At 43.5% G+C, this 24,608-nt stretch overlaps 2 long non-coding RNA genes across 2 annotated transcripts; both read left to right on the forward strand.

Annotated features, from left to right (window-relative positions):
- The first annotated feature begins 1,533 nt into the window (after positions 1 to 1,533).
- LOC135983115 (uncharacterized) lies at positions 1,534 to 13,805 on the forward strand. Its single transcript, XR_010600603.1, has 3 exons — positions 1,534 to 1,673; positions 4,822 to 4,907; positions 13,633 to 13,805. It is a non-coding gene; the product is annotated as an uncharacterized LOC135983115 (long non-coding RNA).
- Positions 13,806 to 14,949: 1,144 nt separating this feature from the next.
- LOC135983116 (uncharacterized) lies at positions 14,950 to 21,130 on the forward strand. Its single transcript, XR_010600604.1, has 2 exons — positions 14,950 to 15,197; positions 18,591 to 21,130. It is a non-coding gene; the product is annotated as an uncharacterized LOC135983116 (long non-coding RNA).
- Positions 21,131 to 24,608: the final 3,478 nt, after the last annotated feature.

Here is a 24,608-nt window from a genome sequence, read left to right on the forward strand (position 1 = left end):
TGGGCTCCTCGCCGCACCCCCCTGCCGCCCCAGCCCTGGGCTCTCAGACCCCCACCCACATCAGCCTGGGCCCTCCCCCACACACACACACCCTGCTGCCCCAGCTCTGGGCTCCCCCCTACCCACCCACCCACCATTGCCCCACACACACCCCTCCTGCCGCCCCAGCCCTGGGCGCTCCCCCACACACACACCTGCACCCTCCTTCTGCCGCAGCCCTGGGTCACTGGTAATTAGCTCCCAGGGCAGGTCATTCAGCAGGAATTTTAGATGTGCACAGAACACAGACAGGATTGGTTCCCATATGGTTACAGAACTGCAGTAAAGTGGAACAATTTTCAGCTTGTGTGATTGGAGGATATCTGGATGCATATTATAAGACTGTCCTACATAAATGAGGAAAAGTTGAGGTGCCTTTCTTATTCTTTTGTTCCACTCTTTCTATGGGGAATTTCCCAAGGCAATATCACTGTCTTCCTTTTAAACAAAACAAACCAAAAAAAGGTAATGGCTGTTGAAAATAGCAATTCCAGTCCTAATAACCACTGGGAAGCATTTCTTGCTCAATTTTATCCTACTTTTTCTACAGCAAGTTACAGTGGATCAGTATATTTGATTTGGGAGAAATGAAGTAACAGCCGCCCAAACTGAGCTTGAGCACTCCTGAGTTTTGAGGTATTCAAATCTGGAAGGCAGGTGCTGGGGCGGGGTGGGGGGGCTGTGGCTCCGCAGGGGAGCACGGCAGCATGTATGTGGCAGCGTGTCTGGCGCTGCACAAAGCCAGACACGCTGGTCAGAGTGGCACGGTAAGGGAGCTGGGGGGTTGGAGAAGGGGTAGGAGGTTCCGGGGGGGGCAGTCAAGGGACAGGGAGTGGGGGGGGGGGTTGGATGGGGTAGAGGTTCAGGGGGGCAGTCAGGGGCAGGGAGAAGGGGGAGTTAGATGGGTCAGGGGTTTGGGGGGACAGTCAGCAATTGGATAGGCATGGGAGTCCCAGGGGTTTGTCAGGGGAGAGGTAGGGGGTGAGGTCCTAGGGGGGAAGTTGGGGGGGGTCTCAGGAGGGGGTAGTTGGGTACAAAGAGAAGGGAGGCTTAGATAGGGGGTGAGGTCCTGGGGGGCAGTTGGGACAGGGGTCCCAGGAGGGGGTGATCAGGGGACAGGGAGCAGGGGGGGTTGGATGGGTTGGGGTTTCTGTGGGGGGCAGTCAGCGGGAATAGATGGTGGCAGGGTGGGGCTACCCTCCCTCCCCGTGGAGTGTCCTATTTTTTTAATGTTAAAATATGGTATCCCTACGGTACCACAGTGCAGCTCGCCATTCACAGCAGGCTGCAGCATGAGGTCTCAGCTTCCTCACTTCCTCCCCCTCTTTCCTGTTGGTAGTGGCCAAGGGAATGCTGGGAAATGTAGTTCTTTCCCTGCTCCAGGGCTGGCTGTATAGGCAGGGAGCTAACCACAGAACTACAGCTCCCAGGGCCCCCTGTTGGTTCTCAGCTCCCATGCTGGATCCCTGCAGCCCCTGCAAATGGGCTGCCGCAAGCACATGCTTGCTTTGCTGGTGCCTAGAGCTGCCCCTGATTGCAGAGTTTATTGGCCAGATCCACTTTCCAAAGCAAGAGACACAGCTGAGTTTGAGATACACCAGGGTAAAGATGACAGAACATAAGGGGGAAAAAAGGTAAAGTATAAATACAAGACTGTCATCTGATAGTCTCTCCATAATTCTGAGAGTGAGTATCTAGTTTAGACCTTTGACACAAACTGGATACCTGCTAAATGTGGGCATGTTGAATTATTCATGCCTTTGGTTATAAATAATGCATTGCCTGTATATATCTAATTTAAATACATCCATATAGACCAATGGATTAGTCATTGCTGCCCAAAAGTAACAGATCATCTCGCCAAGTTCCCCTGGCCATTACCTGACCTCAGTGGGCCTCCTTTAGAAGATAACACTTTCAAGTAATTGGTTCTGCTGTTTTTGTTATTACACAGATAAGGATGTTCTGTAAGTAAGGGTTTAAAAGACTGAAGTAGGAGTACAGTTTTGTACTAAAGCACAGCCCGGTTGAAATTGCTGCTGCATAATTTTCCCTTGTGATCATTACAGAGAACAGTGCTGTATATTTTTACTATATAAGGTGTTTGTTACCCTATCCGCAGTATTGTATGCTTAGTTGGTTGCCATCCCAAAGGAAGGTGATTATTATCCTAGAGAGGGTGATGTTAGGTATAATCTAATAAAAAACTTTATACGCTAGGATTAATTGGGACAAGATTATGCCTTCTGGTTCTGCACAGACAGGAAACTATCCATGCTTAGGTCCCCCACATGCATAGGATAGGAAATCAGCTGCCTCCACAGTGTGGTCCCCTTTTCGTTGGTCCCCATGGAAAGCCTTAACATAGGCTAATCGTTCCACAGCTTGGGAGGGGGCAGACCTGGGTGAAGCAGGGGAGAATTGGAGTGATACGCATCATTGTCCATTTGTATGTTCCACAAGGAAGCTCATGCATCCTGAGGTAACTGAGAGAGCATAGGCTGACTGCTACATGTACCAGTTGCACTAGAAGAGAAGCTGACTATTGCCACCAAAACTAAAAGAAGAAAATACACCCTTATCCTGCTTGATTTCTCTTCATGTGGTCCTGGGGAGCTGTGTGCTCTAACTGTGGGCATCATGAACCCACTGTAAGATACATTATGGGGTAGATAAAGATAAAGGGCAACATAAAGATAAAGGTACCTTTTAAGCACTGCCCAGGTATTGGGGTTGGTGCTGCTCAGCCATAATGGAGTTCCAGAAGGCAATGTCCTTCCACGAAGCAAAATAATAGCTCCTGAGCTCTCTGGCACACAGGAGGAATATGGCCTCTCTTACCACATGTAAAAGGATGAGGTGTGTACTCACCTCTATGGTCAGTATTTCTGTGTGGTGCAGTGGGAGTAGGCCATGGCATTTGCAGCCATTAGCATTTTGGTGTATAAGTGATGCTAGACCTGTTCAGTCTTCAGCTCATCTTAATGCAGAGGCAGCAACTGTGCTCAGCCCATGTGAGGAGGCACAAGTTGGGAGGCGGGGAGGAGTTACTCCCACCAAAATTATCACACCACCCTGATTTCCCACTGCTGACAACACTTTTATAATTCCCAGACTGTCCCCTTAACTGTAAAACCAACTAATTACCAGCTGGCACCCCATTGAGAAACAACTTGTTTTATAAAGAACAACACTCCTACACTTCTCCAGGACCAGTATCAGGGACACTTGAAGGAAGAGGTTTCGTGGGCCACCAGTATCAAGGCAGAAGGGGCACTCATAGCTGTTCATCTCCCACAAAACAAATCATGACTTGCTCTTGTCCCTTTACATTTAAAACAGAATGGTCTATGTGTCTAAATCTTTGAACAGACAAGGCAAAGTTCCAGACTTAGATTCCTCTGCACCCAAGGCAGTGATATTAATAGCTTCTCTTTACCTCAACACAACACAGAGAGGTTGGGTTTAATTGAGCGTCTTTTAAGATTTCTGAAGAAAAATCGGAAAGCTTTCAATTAATTAGTGAAAATCTATCCCACTAATCCCTTCATGCAACCATGAATGCTGTGAGGGGGGACTTTAACACACTAAGGTTAGCCTTGCCACCTCCCTATGTGTGAAATCTTCCTCACAAAGAATTCTGCTCATGTATATCTCAATTTCCCATGAATCTCTGCACTCCAGCAATCCAGTGATTTTCTTTTGGAATCCACCAGTGACTCCATCTTGAATCTTTGTGTGGGAGGACTTTAGAAATCCCAGAATCAGTGTTAAATCTATAACTAGTTCTAGACATCACCTAACTGCCCTCTACTTGCAGGTGCAAAAGGATATCATAATAGGTGGCTAAATACCTGTCAAGATGTTTCATCCCTCTTTCCTCTTCCATTCACTATCTCTTAGATTTTTTTTCAGTACATCAAAGGCAGCTGGTGGACCCCATTCTTCACCCAGATTGCAAATTAGACTTCTAAATTTAAGATCATGCAACATAAAATTCCTGCTTGCCTAAAGGCTGTTCCAAATAATGGAGATCATCAGAGGACAGGGATGCCTCTGGCCTATCTCCCGTTTCCTTAGCCATGCCTCCAGCACTGCTAGAATGGACCAAATTCTCTCTAAATGCTGCTAAGGCTCTAGCCCCTTGATTGCCACATCTGTGCTTTGTAACTTTTCCACTAGAAGATATGTTTGCTATGGACCAAATCCTCAGCTGGTGTAAATCAGTATAACTCCATGCAAGTCAGTGGAGCTATGTTGGTACGCATCAGATGAAGATCTGTCTGTATATGACCAGATCTGCCCATTAGATTTCCTGAGGATTTCTCCCTTTTCAGTAGATGTTATGGACCAGATATTCACTCCCATGCTTGGAGTTTATTTTACCCCAATATGATTTTAATTTTCATGTAGGCTTGGGACAGTAGGATTCAGTACAGGGATGCATGGTGTAGGACTATGTAAAATTATAACATTTTAACAATGCTGCTAACTTCAACATATTGGAATTGTGGGGACAGGTGAGTTTCATTCAAAAATTGGACATTCAGGAGTAAAAATGGGCTATTTTTTCACCCCAATATAGTCTTATCCTTGAGCAAGAAAACTCCGCCCCACAAAATTAATGTTATTTTGCAGTATCTGGGCATTTCAGTGAAATCACAACAAAAATCCATTAAAAAAGTAAAATTAAGAAGTTTTTGAATATTACACTGTCTTGCCCACAACTAACATTAAGGCAAAAATCACTCCTTTTTGACCAAACTGTATCTTTTTTTCCAGTAGTGTCATAAATGTGATGGGCAGCTGGTACCAGTTCCTGTTTGGAGCACAGGAGCACCTGGAAAAAGATTCCGCTTAGAAACCAGGTAAGTTGTCAGTTCTGCCATAGATCTCTGATTTCATCCTTATGGATCTGATAAGACTATTTTTACATTAGCAATAATAATAGTTTATTTATAGTAGTGCTTTTCACACTGAAGGATCCCAAAATGCTTTACATTATGGAACAGCAATTTTCCATATTTACAAGTGGTTCCATTTCTTTTAAGTTGAAAATTAACAATGCCTTTTAGTGCCTGGGGGTTTTGTTTTGTGTTTTTGTATAATTTTGATGTTCTTGTAAGTATTTTCACCCTTAAATTACTAATATGTACTCTTAAGTTGATATTAAAGCTTTTGTCGGGGAATATCATGAGTCTCATTCTCCACTCCAATACTCTGATGTAATTCCATCGAGGTCAATGGAGTTACGTTGACACAAAACTGGTATAATGGGGTGGGGAACCTGGCCCGACACATTCAAGAATCACTTCACCAACCATCAAAATCCCACCACCTCTGTGGTGTAATGCAGCAGCAGTTTAATAGTGAGGAGGACCTCTAAACAGTTTATGCAGAAGGATTTAAGGGAAGCAGAAGGTAGTTATCCAAACTAGAATTTCACTAAAACTTTGAGACTAAGATCCTTACTCTTGAGAATACTGCCTTGGGATCTGCAACAATGCCCTTGTCTTGTGCAGTCATTGGCACTGTCTGTGTAGCTCAATTATTTTTGTATAATACATCTAATTTAATTAATGGAGATATCCTATCTCCTAGAACTGGAAGGGACCTTGAAAGGTCATTGAGTCCAGCCCCCTGCCTTCACTAGCAGGACCAAGTACTGATTTTGCCCTGGATTCCTAAGTGGCCCCCTCAAGGATTGAACTCACAACCCTGGGTTGAGCAGGCCAATGCTCAAACCATTGAGCTATCCCTCCCCCTAGGCTTCATGTTCTCCTGCCACTGAAGAACTAAATATACAAGACTTCCAGGGATGAAAGGATACTGTAACCTTTGAACACTGAGAAAGCTTATGATTTGTCAACTCAGACATGACTTTCTGCCTCCATTTAATTAGATTTTAATTTTTCTTTACACATCTTTTCTTCTAAAGGTCCTAAAAAGTAATTATTTCCAATATCAATTGACATGGAGGAGCAATCCCAAATCAGAATAAGCAGCTTACAAAAGTTTGTCTTGTTCCTGATTAAATATTCCTGCTGTGCAGCTGTATACGCTGCTTGAAGTAATAACATCCAGCACAAATAATGGACTTGTGTCTGTGAGCACAGACTTGGCATGACTAAAGGGAACTTCTCACATGGCTCTCAGCACGCTCAGAGAAAATGTTCCCAAATAACCTAGCAGAGGCAGAAAAATGAAGCAAAGGCCAGCCTCTTGCCTCCAGGGTCCCTTTCCTCAAAGTAAAAATATCAACATTCTGCAGGTTTCATGAGCAAGATATTGGAACATGAAATGACATAATTTCTCCTCTGGTTATGTTGTAATGGATGTGTCTATCCATAACCAAATATATTCTTTATGTGCCATGTGTGGAAAGCCAACTCAATAAAAACAACAACAAAACAAATAAAACCAGAAAGCTTTCACTTTAAGGTGTCTCATGCTGGAAAACCAGAAATGGAGGTACTCAAAATCAGTGACCACATTTGAAAATTTGTCTGCAAATTCCTTGTCTATGGCCACTCAGAAATTCCAGACTGTTAGCCCTATGCACAGACCACTAGACTATACCTCTCTTTCACCTTTGTGTTAACAGCAGATGTAAATAACTGCCAGGGGAAGCCATTTGTAGTACATAAAAGGAAGTTTTATTGGTCCTACAAATCCCATAAACTAAGTTACATATTCTTGAGTGCCATCTCCTGGCACCTAATCTATTAAATATTTACAGAGATTAAGTACTCCTGTAATTTTAATGGTGTTTATTTCCTGCACGTCTGGGGAGGAGACTGGAATGGCTGCAGGGCCACAGTGCCATCATGATGGGCATTTCAGTCAGTATCTCCCCTAATGCTATTTCTTTGGACTTGAACAGTACCTTTACTACCCTGTGACATCATTGGAGTGTATCATCTGTGGGCTTTTGCTGTTGACTTAGAAATATTGTTTGCTCAGAGGTGACTAGGGTGAGAAAGGAAACAGCCAGAGGCCTTGACTGCCCTGTGTTATTGCCATTGTGCATTAGGGGTGTTTTCCTTAAAGGAGAATCATCTGACTTTGGGGAAGATGGCAACACCTGGGACCCTGAGCAGCAGAAAAAGGGGGCTAATGCTAGGGAATTGTTGGGCTGATGTTTTTACTTTATCCTACAAAGTTATGAAGTTGCAGGGGTTTAAGTATATGTGTGTGAGCATGTGTGTGTGTGTGTGTGTATACACATACACACACACACACACCCCCTCTGCAACTTTGTAACATTATATATATATATATGCGCGCACACACGCACACACAAAAAACTGGGAATAATCATAGACAGAGGTAATTTCTCTGTTTCTTTTTAAAAGACTAATTGAATCAGTGATCATCAGGCTGTACTCTAGTTACCCTGTGTAACTATGTTAACATTCTTGCCCTTGGCGTTCTTCCCTTTCCTCCATCAATTTGTTTAAATTCACTTGTTCTTTCTTGTCTTAAATGTAGACTGTAAGCTCTTCAGGCCAGGGACATTTTTATTTTGTCTGTTCAGCACCCAACCCAATGGAGCAAGGATCTACACTGGGGTCTTTGTGTTACCATCATACAATATTTGGATTCCTGTCAAATTGGTTGAACATAGACTCTTGGCTGAGCAAAATTTAGACACTCCTAGTTGATGTTTAATTACTTGAGCACACAGTGTAACTACAAGGTATATTCTGCACTATTTTTTGAAGAACGGTATGGCCTTTTTAATGTCTGATAAATGGGGAGCATTGTATGGAACAGTTGTCCATTTGGACTGACATTTTCTCTGAGCAATTGCTGAAACCATGTGAGAGGTAACTAAACAATTTCTCAGTAGGAAGTCATTCTCATTGACTTGTGTGTTAGCTATGTCTTGTAGGATTGGTTGCTGTTAGGTCATCGCAACCAGTCAGGGAGACCGAGGCAGGTGCAGGGGAAACAATCCAAAGTTTTGGGCTCCAGAGCTGGTTCAAATGGCCCAGGCATTTGGGCTTCTCACAGCCAGAGTTCAATAAACAAAGGCAGAAGAGCTTTGCAGCCTCTCTCTTACCTTTGCATAGACTGAGTTTGGTCTTGCCAAAGAGTGGTTGGCCAGAACTATCCCTTCCGGGTTTTTCTCCCTGATGGAGCAATTAGCTGCAGCTGAGCCACATTCCTCTCCTGAGCTCCTGATGCATCAGCTGCTGTGTCTGACATTCCTTATAATGAGGTCAAGCACCTGTGGTAGATTTTCTGCTCAAAGGAGCTTTTAATTTTTTACCCTCCCACTGTCAACTATGGAGCAGTCCAAGAATTACCCAGTCACAGTCAGATCTTGGTTCCAAAAAATGATATTCTAGCCCAACCAGACTTAGGTTTAAGCTATACATGGAGTTCCATATGACACTTACATGCAACTCACTTCCATATGACACTTACATATGGAACTCCATGTATAGCTTAAACCTAAATCTGGTTACATGCATGGACACTTGTTACATGCACCTCACTTCAGTCATAAATGCATTGCTGACTGGCTGCTGCACCAAGAAACTGGTGCCCCCAATAGGAGATACTTAAATATCCATGGAAATGATTTTTTGGGGTACCTTTATTGCAAAGAGGTCAGTCTTTGAGCAGCATAACAAATAGGTATTGATACAATTAATAAGATAAGGCAACAGCTTCTCAAGGCTGAATTTTACAATGATAATAAACACCTGAAGGACAGGCAAAAGTAATATGGTGAAAATTAAATTGTTCTTTGTCCCAGGTTGTTGATCCATGAAGAGGTCTGATTAAAGGAAAAACTGTTGCTTTCACAATCTTCTTCAGAGGATAAAAGGGGTACGAGATCACATTCATAGCACTTGCTCCATCTAATCCAGTAGCTTGTCTCTAACCTCTCACAGGAGGTGTAAAACACCATAATGGACAATCATGCAATTCAGATTCCCAAAACCAAGTTCTCCTGCTGTCTTTCTAATGTGTATGTAACAATGCAAGGTCTGCCTACAATGGTATATGAACTTTTAGAGTAAAATGGGGAGTGGAGAAATAGTTATTAGCAGACTTTGACCTTTCTAATAATCTCTATTTTAATTGTTCCCTGATTAAATTCCGTGGTGGCTTTTCTCTAGTTTATGATCTAATTTCATTGTGTTTTAGAGCAATGCAAGGATGGTTGGGAAGGTTTTTTTGTTTGTTTGTTTTGGGGTTTTTTTGGGAGGTGAAGATATTTCACCTTATTAAACCAAAGGACTCAACAATTCAACGGTCAAGTGCTTACATACCTATTGGTTTGGAGAAACATTATTAAATAGTTCTTATATCATCCAGCTTTGGAAATATGGCTGGAAAACAAGACCTAAAGTTTACTAATGCCTTTTTAGGGAAGGAAGAAGGGACCTGGCAGTAGTTAGCACCTGGATTCCTCTTTTAAACTTCTTTAGTCTTGCATGAGAGTTTAAAGGGCATTTGGAAGAGATGTCTGACTTGCCTAGTTCTCTCCTTGCTGCTTGTTAGTGCTGAATAATTCAAACAGAGCTGGGTTACATCTAAGTATCAATATTTGATGCTCAAGATCACCGCAGTGTAATGTTCGCAGTACTCCCTTGGATGAGCATTCTGACTAGCATGCAGGCAGTTTCTGCACCAGATAGACCAGCTTGAAAAGTCAGCTGAATGCATCCTCATGTACAGCTTTTGCACCCAGGCTGCACTAGCTTGCAAAAGATTCTGTGGGCACCAGCATGTACAGATTGTGCACTGGGTGAGCCTCAGGAGAGGATGTGATTGAAATTACAGGCAGGCCATTTATAAAGGAAATCTGCACTGTTAATTTTAGGATAAAATTTTTAAACTGCACAGGAGCTGAAAAATATGCATGGCACTCCACTATGTAAAATTCATTTTTTATTAAATTCTAATCTGTTAATACCTATAGTCCTGCTGCAGAATACAACTTCCTTTCATTTCAGTGCAAGTTACTAGCATCTTGTAGTGAAGAACAGGACCCTAATGTGATTTTTGGGTGCTCACAGGAGGCAGGATCAACATGGGATACACTAGAACATGAAACTATGTGCAGATATCCCCAAAAGACTTGACCATGAATGCCATTCTCTCTGACTTCACATTGGACAGCACTGCAGTTAAAACACTATTTCTGGGAGAGATTCCATTGCGCCAGTCAATTACTGTGGCTGCTGATTGAATGCCAGTCCTAGAGAGGTTATTAATGGTCTCAGTAGACTTTCCCCTTCTCATCTGCCTTCCCAAGACTCATGACTAACTCAGGAGGGGTTGGCCAATTGAACGCACAGGTTGTGAGGCAGTCACAAAAATGTGAGTATTAATAATGATAATAATACATTTCAGTGACATTATGTTTGAAAAGTAAAAATAACAATCCTCTGATACATCATAGGGAAATAGTGTTAGAACAACCATCTAAGATATTAAAATAATCACAAAGGCAGTGTTTTGAATTCCTAATAAGGAATTCAGTATTAATAACATAAGAGAACATAATAAGATGTATACAGTTTAAAGTGGTTTAAAAGACTCTTTCAAAGACAAAGGAAGAATTCAAAAGTAATAAAGATCCTGGCTAAGGGGATCAATGGCACACTCTCATTAAAAAGTGTTACCAAGAAGCTGTGTGGATTCCCAAGGTCTCCTCTCCTGCTGATGAAATAAAGACTAGTTTCTAACTGGGGTCTTAGATGTCCTCCATCACAGCTTCTAAGTGCATCGCATATATTAATAAATGTATCCTCAGAACACTTCTATGAGTAAGAAATATTATCACCATTCTATAGCTGAGGTAACTCAGGCACAGAGAGGTTAACTGATTTGCCCAAGGTGATAACAGTGTTTCTTCAAAACAACTGAAAAATGGACACACTTCTGCTCTGTCATTACAGACCAAGAATTGGGATAATGAATAAAAATTGTCTGCCTCTTCAAATGCAAAAATAGACTAAAAAAAAGCAAGGACGTGCTTATATTTGCACTTCATACTTGATGATAAACTGCAATAAGCATAAACAATACAGGAATCTTTCATTCATGAAAGCAGGGCTTTGGAGCGGAGCCCGGAGCTGGAGCGCGGAGCAGCAGGTTTTTGCCTGGAGCTGGAGTGGAGCCGGAGCACAGCTCCAAAGCCCTGCATGAAAGAGTTCTTTACTGATATATTCATAGATAGTCTGTCATAGTGCATGTCTTTCCAGAGCACCCAGTTAGGCATGGTGCTTCTGCCTCAGTTTCCCCTCAGGCAAGGTATAAACAAGTCCAAGCAGGCCTTCAGGTACTGAAGATTTCCCTCTGTGGAGAGTCTCATTTATTGAACAAAAAATGTAAGCGAAACCTTCAGTCAGCTACTCCACCAGAAAATCCTCCACCTCTGGGTTAGTCAGTCTTACATCTTGGCCATCTAGCTACAAGCTATTCTCAGAGAGGTTCCGTGCCTACTGATTGTGGGGGGATGGGGGCAGAGTGAGGGCAGCCAGCTTCAGCAGTGTTACTGAGCATGCTCAGTCCATGCAGCAAGTCTGGGGGGGACACGTGACCCCTGCATGCCCCCCACCATGCGTCACCTCTAGCTGAATTTCTTGTCTAGAATTGGGCCTCTGCAGGGTGTTCTGCCAGCTGTCACTCTTCCCCAGTACATAGCTCTTTGCTAGGGTTACCATATGTCCGGATTTTCCCAGACATGTCCGGCTTGTGGGGGCTCAAATCCCCGTCCGGGGGGAAATCCCCAAAAGCCGGGCATGTCCGGGAAAATCGGGAGGGAGGGAGGGCTCGGTCGGGGCCTCTTTGGCCGGGGCCATGCCGGGGCCGGGGGCATGGTGCCGGGGGCGCAGTGCCGGGCCGGGCTGGGCGCGGGGCCGGGTGGGGAGCCGGGGGTGCGGTGCCGGGCCGGCACCCCAGGGCCCGAGCCGACCCAGGCTGGAGCCGCCGGGGGGCCAGCCTGGGCCGCGCCTCCTCCCCCCACACTCCCCCTTACCTGCTTCAGGCTTCCCGCGAATCAAATGTTCGCGGGAAGCAGGGGAGGGGGCGGAGTTGGGGCGGGGCTGGGGCGGGGCCGGGGGCCCGTGGAGTGTCCTCCATTTGGAGGCACAAAATATGGTAACCCTATCTTTGCTGAGTAAGCCCATAATAGCTCCCTGGAAAGTCCCATGCACTATTTGTTCTCCTGAGCTGCTTCTATCCCTTCACTGGGAGCACTTGCTCTCTGGGACTGCTCCTCTCTTCATGAGCCCCATCTCTCCAGAAGCACCTTCTCCCTGGGAACAGCAGGGGGTGATTAGGCAAATTCACTCAAGTGGTAACTTCACAGAGGAAAGTTCAAACTGGATTCTCCAAGGACCAACAGACAAAGAAAGCGTTTTTGAATAAATAGCCTCATTTTAAACTGGCTCATGGCCTTCTTCCTGATCCAGCGAATAGACAGGACCCCTGGTCGATGGAGGCCCCAATCCTTTCAGAAGGGTTGAAAGGACTGAATCTGATAAGGCCACAAAAGACTGAGTGCTTGTTCTGAGCTGAAACTCTGATGAACTTGTAACTACCAGGCTGGGGCACTGGAACAATTTGTATAGTGGCGGTGCTGAGAGCAATTGAATCAAACTGCAAACCCTGCATATAATGGAAACCACTTCAAGCCCGGTGGTGTGGCAGCACTTCTAGTTCCAGCACCTACAAGGAATCCCTTTTGGGTGGGGTTTGAAGCATTGCTCCTGCTAGAAACCATGTTAGGGTTGGGGTTAACTCTGGTGAGTTTATTAGCATGCATGTAGATTTTTTATTGTTTTTAATGTGTTTTCACTGTAATGCTTTTTAACCTTAAGAATAAAAAATAAAGTAGGCTTGCATAGGAAGTGCTGTGTGGTAACTTATAACTGTAGCAATTACACCTGTTAACCATCTCTGAAGAGAAAGCAAGCAAGTGTCCTTGTCAGCCTGTATGCTGGGAATAACACAGGAAGGCAGGGAACTGTGCAACCTGGAAACACCCTGATCAGAGAGGAGAGAAGTTCAGGCAATGGCAGGTCCCCTGAAAGGCAATGGCAGGGGACCTGGAAGCCTGAGAGTGAGCACCCTTGCTGGACCACTAAGGGGAAATACAGGTGTGGTTGCCCTGAACTGTGATAAACACCACTAAATCTTCAGCTGGGAAAACACGGTGTGAATGTCACGATTGGGTTTTTGGAACCATTTATCTAATTTCTATTTTTTTTGTAATTATTATTGTTGAGAAATATGTGGCAAGCCCAAATGCCCTGCAATAGAAACACAGCTTGCCTGGAAGAGACTGTAGACCTGGTGAATATTTATATACAGTGACATTTGACTTTGGATTTTCTCTCACATAAATTGCTGCCATTCAGCTGTGAACCATTTCTCCTCATCCTGACAAGCTGGGGCAGACACAACACCTTGGACCAAAAGGTCCAAATTATTCATCTCTGCCTCAGAAAATTTTGACTTACATTTTATGTCTGTGAAACACAGACCAGATATAAGTAATGATGGATGAACTTCAAAGGATTCTAAGCTTCGTTATTCTAATTCTAATTTTTCTCTTTTTTCCAGCGATACCCACAATGTACCAGGTGCTGTGCAAACAAAAAAAAGAAGACACAGTCTTTGTCACAAAAAGCTTATTATTGAAAAATACAAGACAGACAGAAAGACTGAGTATAGGGGGAAAGTGTTCACCATACAAGAAAAATGAGCAAGATGGTGATTGCCAATGAGTATTAACTGTAATGTACATTTACATTATCTATACATTTACTGTAGGACTGCTTGATTTTCTCTGCAGCATGGTTCTCAGAGCCCTTTATATAGCTACATAATAACCTACATTAAGACAATATCGGGGCTGCACAGTTAGGCACTCAAAAAGTAAAGGAATGCTGAAGTTAAACTGGCCTCTGCAACCTTAACTCTGCTGCTTGGTGCATATGCATTATTGTAGCCTTTAAGTACATGATCACATATTTTTTAAAAATAATACAGTAAAATATACCTTATGTATTTTTCCTATGACAGATATGCATATTTAGTATCTTCCTCTAACAGACAAAGAAAGCCCATGGAAATCATTTTATGCAATAGACACCATTGGAATCCCTTGCTCCATTCAGTGGACAAAATTCACTGCACTTGCATAAAGCCAGAGTATTCAGACTTTATGTGGTATATTTGAAAGGTGAAATTCAGCAGAAGGCCAAAGAGTGGGGCTGCCATGCAGGACTACACAGCTGATGCACCAACCAATAGGCTGGAATAATGGCTGCACCTCTATAGGATACTGGATAGGTCTATTACGCTTCTTAAACTGATGCTTCTCTCCCACAGTGGTTATTTGATCAGCTTACAGGTAGAGAGAGGGAGTGCTCCCAATCATATACTAGCCTGAGTTCTAGTCCCAGCTTTACCATGGACTCTGTGTGTGGCATTGGGCAAGTCACTTAAATTATCAGTACCCCAGTTTCCATATCAGTGACATGGGGATAATAATATTTACCTACCTCACTGGGGTGTCATGATGCTTCACTAATTAACTTCTGAAAAATACTTTCAGACCCTTAAATGAAAGATGCAATGATTCTTCTGGTGCAGGGGTTTACAGTGATGAGGGTCATGTAAGTCCCTGCACAGACAGACAGTTTAGCATCTGCTATTTCTCAGAAAGAAAGGGGAACAATATTATAATGAGCCAGCCTATTTGGAATCAACATCAAGGTTTTCTCCCCCCCCCTTCCCCCCGCCCCCCACACACAAAAGAAGTCATGCAGGGAGATCATTTCATCTTTCTCACTTTTCACAAAATACCTGTGGGCCTTTTTATGCCATGTAACTATCAGAGGCCAGAAACCCAGCTCACTCATCTTCTCATTGCAGTGCTTGGAGAGTTATTCCAATGAATCAGAGGCAGGGGAAAAGAGAAGAAATAAATATCATGCAGCGGCTGTCCCACAACAGTTTGCGTATATAGGCTGATTCAGTTGGTTTCTCTCAGTTTTTCCCAGCTATCAGAGACCTTGGGCTGCTCTGAGGCACTTACATGCCAATCAAACCAAATTCTTCTAACAAACAAACAAAAAGTCCTGCATTTGAAGTCCAGCGAGACACTCACTAGAGAGCAACAGGTAAGAAATATTTCCCATTCTGACTTTGCAGAAGTAATTAATCTTAAAAAAAGTGTTTAATGTCCAAGAGATTCTTTTCTTCTGCCTCCAGATTGATTTCTATTTTATCTGAAACGTGTTAGCTTGACTGGCACAGGTATTCTTTAAAGCCAGTTCTGTTCATTGGTTACAGGGGAAAGCAAGAGGTACTCAGCTTGTAACCGCCAGCTGCCATGGGATTGCGTTTCTGTTAATTTTAGAAATGAGGAGTCAAGAGACTTCTTTCATCACTGGCCCGTTCAGCTCCAATGTCACCTGAAAGGGCAGCTGGGGTTCTGGGAGGTCTCTGCTTTGGCTTTTAGGGTCTTCGAGCTATAAGTGCTGGAACTAGGGGTACTGGGGGTGCTGTCTCACCCCCTGGCTTGAAGTGATTTCCATCATATACAGGGTTTACAGTTTGATTCAATGGCTCTCAGCACCCCCACTCTACAAATTGTTCCAGACCCCCTGCTTTGAGCAATAGGGACCTAGTATGGAATCCTCCTCCTGAAGGTTTGGAGCCATGGGATGACTTTAAGAAATCCTGTACAAGAGAGACAACACCCTGGGACAAGAATAGATTTAATTTTCTCTTTAAAAAGTAAGTTTTACTATAAGGTCAGTAGTCTCAAAACTTTGCACAGCCAAAAGTGACAGTTTGGGTGGCTATAAGAGGTTCTTAGCCCCTCTGGGCACTCACAGTATTTTCAAAAAGTCTGTGTAAATGACCCTAAGGCCCCTGAGTGCCTTAGTAGAAGTGGGGAAAAGGGCATGGTTAAGGGACCTCATTACACATTGATGACAAAGACCCTCAAATACACTTGGCATGAAATAGGGCATCCATTGGGGAAAGGATGAGGGGGGTCATGTGGGTTTACCATACTAGATTAGAGGTGATAAAGATGCCCATAGGAAGAATTGCATTTTGTGGAGAAGTCTTTGGAAGGCCAAGAACCTCAAGGAAAAGTAAAAATGTTCTTTCTTCAAAGGCAACTCGCATGTGGGCTTCTTGGAGGGAGGTGGGATCTGCCCTCTGACATTTACTGGGCATTAGATGTAGCTGTTGGAGGTTGAGATAGAAGGGAAATTCAGGAGACAGTGAACCAAACCCTCTACATGTGGGCTGTAAAGCTGCAGGTGCAAATGGCTGCAGACACCATTTAAAAAGAATCATATTCATGGCCAGCACATGATATTCTGGGCAAAGTGAATGAATTTATCATTCCAGCCACAATGTTTGTTACTACTGAGGCAGGTGTTTCTGGAGGCTTCCCCATAGAGACTGGCTCCACATCAGCCTTCCTGTCTGAAAAGTTACTCTCTTTTCCTACTCTTCCTTTTTCTAGCCCTTTCATTCAGTATTTTTTCCATGGGTTTCTTATCTTTTCCCCACCTTGCCTCTTGCCAAGGCCCTATACCCCCATGCAGCAACAGATGAAGACATCGTCATGGCTGGGAGGTGGTGCTGAGCACATAACTGAAAATATGGCTATTTTGCACACACCTCCAGGTGAAAAAATAAATCACAATATGTAATTTTAAAATGGCATTAAGGAAGGTAAGGGTGAGGTCATGCACTCCTGCACCATGCAGTAAGTAGCAGCATTTGTTCTGAAAATGACAAGTGCTCGGTGCAGGCCGATCCCAGTCCCACCCTCATTGCCAACGCTATATGCTGACCATTAGGCAGGAGCCACAGAATGAAGGACAGCAGCATTGGCTCAGGAACAATGCATAGGGAGCTCTTCTACTTTAAAATAGCAGCCCAGACCTTGCCAGTGATGAACTGAGTATAATTCAGAGCTAATGGCTTCTCCTGTGTTGATTTGCTGCTACTGCCAAATCCTAAGGCCAGTCTACTTGAGCATGGTGCCATAACATAATTTTGCTGCTGATAATGGCAGAGGCAGAAGTGTGTAATTGACTTCTGGCATCTGCAGCATGACCATCCATATGAGACCAGGTAGTCGTCGTTTAGTGTCAGGGCCAGCTGCTTCGCTCATGACTTCTCTGTAGTTCATCTATTTCACTTTACATTCATTACAGTGTGTACACTGCCCAGGGGCAGGAGCTGCTATATTTCAGCATATGACAATAAGAATGCTGTGTACAGTAACCTCCCTTGTGCACATTCCTGGATGTAGGCACCACTTTCTTGCCAGACTTGCTTTTTCTGAAATCTGAAGAGGGCGACAATAACTAGCTGGAGCAGGCAGTGCTGGTTGGGAGCATTCAACTCCCCTCTTGCACCTTCACTGCCCGGTGAAAATTCATATTGTATTCAGTGCAGTCCAAACAGATCATTCTTTTTTCCCAAACACTTCTCCTGCTTTGAAAACTCCCCTTTAAGCAATTCATGTCTGGCTATCCTGCCAGTTGTGTTCACAAAATCTGCATTGATTTCAGTGGGAGTTGTGCCTGCTTCCTCCAGACATGAATTTGGACCAGAAGGCAGAAGGGAAAACTTGCATGGGGAGGATGAGGACAAGAAAAACAAAGTATTAATGTACAGAATTGTTTCCCCTTCACCCCTTGGCATAGGCAGTGGGTTCAGCCCTCTAAATCACAGCTGTCTTGAGACCCTCTGAACACTCCCAAGGTCACCTCCTTCTTCCTTTTCAGCTGTGTTCCTTTACTGTCCCCACTAGCCCTAGCTCCCAAATCCCCTTCAAGGAGGGAGACATCATATAAGATAACACTGATTAAGTCTCACACTTCACAAACCCTGTGGGGCTGGGGGCAGGATGAATCTATGGACAGTGGCTTTCCCCCTGACACACACTCTTCTGCTGTGCAAAGCTTTGGCCCCAGAATGCACCTCCAAGGAAACTTCTCCAGGATCAGAGGAAAGGGAACAGCATACCATGGAGCTGCTACTCTTCTCCTTGCATGGCCTCCACCTACCTGATCTGGATCCCCTCCTCTCCTCAGTTATAGCAAAAGAGACAACTGGGCAGAGAGAGAGAGAGAGAGAGAGAGAGAAAAACACACACACACACAATGTATGAACGTGGCAGAAATCAGGCTGACTTTTTGTCATATGTTAATTATTCAGTTTAAAACCATCTTTTCAATTTGGGGAGGAAATCTGCTTGTCTGTGAATATTTAATCTGGCATTGACTCTATCTGCATCTGCAGCCCCATTACTTCAGGGAAGATCCTGGGCTCTTTTAAAAAGGAGAACAGAAGAGAAAATAATATACAATATGCTTGAGGTTGGCACAAAGTACTGAGTAGAATTGGTCAATAGCCAATCATTTGTATTCCTAGCAGAAACTAAAGCTACATGAGACTCTGGCTGTACTTAATTGGACATCTTTCTAATTTTATATTTTTATTGCCATTCTTAACTACCTTTCTTTTCTCCAACATAGGAAGCTAACTGACTCTGATCTCCGCAATAGAGATTATACCGGCAGTGCAAGATGGAAGATTTGTTTTAGGACTTTGCTTTTCTCGCTTACACATCATATTGGACCAAATTCAACCATTGGCTTCAGGACAGTTACAACAGGGGTGATTTTGGCCCATTTTGACTGGCGAAAGTGCACAGATTGCAGCTCTTAGATATCTACTGCCTCAGAAAGACGGACAGACATAGTCAGGTCCAAACAAAGAATATGGTTGTTTCCTTTGTTAGTGTTTTCTAGTTATCAGTCATTCTCCTGGAGGCTTCCCATAAATGGGAAACTTGTTGCCAAGCTGCGAATGTCCAGTTGGTAAGACAATCCTTCCAACAGTTTGCACGTGCCCATCAGAAGATGCTTTCCCAGCCATGTAGCAATTGTTGATGTGGGGGGAACTACAGGAAGCTGAGAAGGTTGACATGACTTGATTGTCTAATGCTAACGCAGGCAGGTTTTTGTTATTATACATGTCTGATAACATCTGCTGAACAATGCACAAACCTCAGGGTAAGCAACTCAGTGCTAAGTTCTGTAATTTAAGATATGTTAAAAAAGGAACACAATCAAGATTGAGCCAGTCACAGGGGGCCCTGCGTGTCAAGTGGCCCAGGGCATGGTTGGTATACCCTGTCACAATCTTTGGGACTCCCTGTTGCATTAAGCAATTGCAGTTAGGGGGATTCAGGACCCCTGGTGGGACCCAGTAAACACTTTGTCTATGACTCCTGAGTCTCCTGGGTAGGGCAAACAATTGCAGCTGAGGATCGGACCTGCTGGGCAGGGTAAAACCAACAAATAGTCTGCAGTCCCTGGGCAGGGCAAAGCAAACAAACAGTCAGCAGCTCTTGGGGCAGGGCAGAACAAATGCTCAGTGTCTAGTCTCCTAAGACTCCTTGCTAGGGCAAACAATAGCAGTTAGTGGGCTCTGATCCTCTGGGCAGGGCAGAGCAAACCAGTCTGTAGCTGAAGTCCCCAGTAGCCATACCCAGCAGCATGTGCAGAGGGGTAGGGGAACCCAGCCCCACCCTACTCTACCGGGTTCTGACCCAAGGCCCTATGAAGCCAGGAAATCCCCACTTAAAGATTCAAGCATCAGCTTCTAATATATTCACTAGGTCACTTCCTACTGCAAGGCTCATCTCAGGCACCTCCTTGGCTGACAGTGGCTCAGCATCCCAGTCAGTCTCCATGGTTGGCTGATTGTTCACAGGGTAGTCTGGCTTCAAGGTTCCCACCACTCAGAGAGTCACAGGTGCCTCTGCAGGAACCTGCAACACGCATCCTTTCCCCCTCCTCAGCCAGCCCAGACTTAGCTGAGCTGCCTCCCTTTATATGTCCCTTCCACCTAGAGCGTGCACAGCAGGGATATGAGGGGTGTGGTCTCCTGGGCCCACAGTGATTGATCAGGCCCTGTTGGCCCAGTGCGAGTTTGGTACACCCTGTCACAGAGCCATCCCCAATTTTGCTTATATGCATGTTTTATATATTCTTGTTATAGGGAGAGCAGTAGTGCTGCCTATAATTGAGGATGCCTAACGTTGTCTATTATAACTCCCTATTTTCAGTTGCATATAACTTTGGCAACTTGTAGCTGTTTGGGCTAACATTTTCCATGCTTCATCCCTTCCTACAGTTGATATTTTTAAAATATGCTTGAACAAAAATGATTCAGCCATTTTAGAGAGAGTTTTGGCACCAGGAAACATTTTTTCTTGCTAAAACACCTAAATAACCTTAACTCAGCCCTCCAAGATGCAGATCTATGGGCAACTTGTAGGAGCACATGGATAGCTATTGCAAGTGAGGGTGTATCATGGCTGCAGGATTTGCTCTATCATCCTGGCAATCCATATAGTATCAACTTTCCTAATGCTAGTCCTCCTGCTACTCCCCACACTCCACATCATACAATCTCTACATTGTTGTTAGATATCTAGCACATCGATCTTGGGACAAAGCCTGTTCCCATCACTGCCCTGGAGCACTTTCTTGGTCCATTGCATAATGCACAGAGCTTTTGCACTATAGATGTCTAGTATAAATACCAGCCAGGTGGTAACCCTACCCATAGGTCCCCACACACTTCTTCCTACCACGTTCCTACATGTTTCCAGGAGCACTATTAATAATGCTTGGGATGTGGGGGAACAAACTAATCCTTGCTAGGATTAGGAGGAAAAGGACGATAACCAATGATTTGTTGAGGATTTCAGGAAAGATAGTGTCCTTCCTTAGGGCTGACTGAGAGTGGATCAAGGAAGAGGGGCCAACACTGTCATTTCACTGGTGGCCCTTTCTATCTTTTCTGTTTCATCTAGAGAGGCTCCTCCAGAGGTCCACACCCAACCATTTCTCCACAGGCTGAAGTAAGTGTCTTTCTGAGGGGCTCCTGCATATGCATGTATGTGTGCTTGTGTCTTTCAGTTTGTCCACTAAGTAATTTTGTAAGTATTTGTTTTGCAGATAAACCTCTGTGGGAAAGTTTTCAACTTCCCCCTTTATCTCTCCCTTCCTCCCAAAGTTTTAAGTTTGTTATCCCTGTGTCTTGTCTGTCTGGTTGTAGGAGTGGCTTGGGAAAGGGCCGGAGAGTGGCTGTTTGTACATACTGAGTTAGTCAGGGCTGAGGCACAATTGTTTCAGAGGTACCTTACTGTGCATGTTGGGACCAGTGCATGCTTCTGAAAAATCCCACAAGAGTTCTCAACCCAAGCCAGACCTGGCCCTTTGCCAGAACCCAGTCCCTGGGCATGCAGAAGTAGTGGGATCAAGTAGCAGACTCCTTTTTAAAATGCTTTGTGCTCCCAGAGGAGCTCCCCCCGCGCCAAAAAAAAACAAAACACACAAAACAATACATTTTCCCAATACATTTAAATGCCAACCTCTCCCGTGCATGTTTCTAAACATTTTGATCTTGGAGACAGTCATGTTACCATGGCATTCACACAGGAGATTTTTTTTCTTAGACTAAAGTCTGAATTTGCGATTGTTACAGTTTATCGGACAATGCTAACCTCCCAGTGAAGGATTATGACATGAGCTTCTTTATTCATTAACCACAAAACCATTAAGCATGTTAACCTTTCAAGTCATAAATAATTAAGGAAACGTTTTAGAAGGCAAAAGAGATGCTGAAATGCCCATGTCATTAATTTGCCTCTCTTTTCCCAGTTTGCTAAACTGCCTCTTTGTCACACACCTGACAAAATATCAAGACTGCATTCTATAGCCTTGGAAATCCCCTAATCCTACCTACCTACTGTTCAATTTAAGGTTTTTTGGTTCTATATGATCAAACTTTTCAATGATCTATGTCCTTATATAGATCAAGGATTCCTATACTTTTAAACAGACATTCCCTGGGCTTTATTCCTCACTGCCTTGTACCTTGTAGAGTCATTTACACCTCTGCAAAATGAATGCAAAGAAAGTATAAAAGATTACCAAATCAGGACAATTGCATTTACACCAATTTTGCTGAAGTGTAACTGACTGCCCAAGACACCAAAGCAGGGCAGAATCAGTCCCTAAAAGTTTTGGGGCAGTATTTTGAGTGATTGGTGATGGGACTGTGTACCCCAATATTCCTTGCCCACTCATGTTTGGCACCTTGAACATCATCCCCCAGCTCATTTCAGGAACTTCTAATACTTCATCCTCAAACCCACCACATTCCCCACAACTGATTTAAGGAACCCCTAATGGTTGCAGGATAGCTACAAGGAGACTAGCATTCATGCATTAATTCTGTTTCTTAATGATGTTGTGATTTACATTGTGCCGTCCATGTGATATTATGGTTTGAGGTATATTAATGTGTCTGAGTGGTTTTAAAAATACTATAAGCTTAACTGTGAATGGCTAGTAATTTGGAAAATAGCTGTTTCTCCCAAACCTCCGAATCCTGTCTAAAGGCACAGTGCTGTGAAATGCTTGGAAAAATACTTAGTTTAGATATAAAAATAAAGACCAATAAAGGAGTTTCCAATACACTCTGACTCCTCAAGTGAGTGGAATAAATGGATAACTGGGTACAGTACTTGACCTCCAGTACAGCTCAGTTGTCCCGCTCAGAGGATGAAAGGTAGACCAGGAGGCCTGTGTTGGATTGCTGACAGGTAGTGCACCCCAGGTCCTCAGTAGGTGTACACTGAAATTAGAGCTATACTGATTTACACCTGCTGAGGATCTGGCCCATCATATTTAGGTTTCTAGTCCAAGAACTGAGAGTAAAATAACCCAAGGATCTTAGAAGAGGGCCACATCTGCCACCCTTACTTCTGTCAAGTTTCATTTTGCTCCTCAAATTATCCCACCTAAATCAATGGGACTACTCACCAAGTAAGATACTAATCAGTGTGAGTAAGGTCATTAGAGTCTAGCCCTAAGAAAATAGCTAAGTTTATTTTGATATTAGTATGTGTTGGTTCTTTTCATAGATGTATTATTGTTTTATGTTGCTATGGCTATACCTGACCTATGAGGGAAAGTTTTTTTTAAATGGGCATATTTAGTTTTGAGAAAAGAAGACTGAGGGGGGAACTGATAACATGTTAAGGGCTGTTAGAAAGAGGACTGTGATCAATTGCTCTTCATGTCCACTGAAGGTAGGACAAGAAGTAATGGGCTTAATCTGTGGCAAGGGAAATTTAGGTTAGATATTAGGAAAAACTTTCTAACTATAAGAATAGTTAAGCTCTGGAATAGGCTTCTAAGGGAAGTTGTAGAATCTCCATCATTGGAGATTTTTGAGAACTGGTTGGACAAATGCCTGTTTGGGATTTTTTAGGTTTATTTGGTCCTGCCTCAGCACAGGGGTGTGTGAGTGTGTGGACTAAATGACTTCTCAAGGTCCCTTCCAGGCCTGTATTTCTATAATTGTCTTTATGCTTTTCCCAACCAGTTTCAAGTTGCCAGTTTCTATGTTTTGTCATTGTAGGCACTGTAGTCCAGTAATAGTGTTAAACTCTGTAAATACACTTTATCTATTTTCCTTTAGCTTGTGGAGATTGCTTTAGTTCAGACAACTATAGAGACATAATAAAGGAAAGGATAGCATCTAAAATGACTTCCTTCAACAAACACTATTCATTATTCAAAGAGAAATTCCAAGGGGGCTATATTTAACCCTGAAGTATTTAACACAATTAAATTAAGGGTCAATTTGATGGCTGTGAAAACTGAAACTATCTAACCCTTGAATAAAAGGATCCAAAGTTTGAGTGGTTTTGGGGGGATGGGGAGGGGGCGCAGTGGCAGCTGATTGAATACAGAACCAGATATCTACCTTCAATTTTCTGTTGCTGATTTTGGTCATTACTTCCAGTTATACCCCCTTTGGATTCTCATACATAAATTCTATTATTCTTGGTATCTGTATACTTTATATACTTGACCATTGTTATCCTACCCTCTTCCCCCAGGCATAAAGTGGTAAATTTGGACTCAGACTGTTTGCTTATTCAACTGTGGTGTTGACAACACTCCTAAAATGATCAACATTTTAGTTATATGTGATATTTACTAGGAGGAGTGGATTGCTGTTTAAAATAAACCAAAAACAGTTATCCCCAAAGCCAACGAGATTGAGTAATTTAATTTTGTATCCATTTTGTAATGTGGGTACAATCTTTCAGCTCTAGCTCCTTAATGAATATTTAAACACAGAGCTATGGACACTCTGTGTAGCAAGGAATCGATTCTGAATTACAGTAGGTATGAAATAAGTTGGCATTGTTTGTGCCCAAACACGTGGGGAAAAATATTACATGGGTATTGATTAATTATATTTTTATTAAAATACTCCCCCACACACACACATCTACTTAAGACTAGGTGCCACTGTTAACCAGATTTATTGAAGATACACAAGACAAGTGAAAAGGGGGCATTTAATTAGCCCAGGACCTGGTTATAGAATCATAGAATTGTAGGACTGGAAAGGACCTCAAGAGGTCACCTAGTCCAGTCCCCTGTGCTCTTGGCAGG

The sequence above is a fragment of the Chrysemys picta genome, chromosome 4, assembly GCF_011386835.1.
Source record: "Chrysemys picta bellii isolate R12L10 chromosome 4, ASM1138683v2, whole genome shotgun sequence".
NCBI classification, from domain to species: domain Eukaryota; kingdom Metazoa; phylum Chordata; order Testudines; family Emydidae; genus Chrysemys; species Chrysemys picta.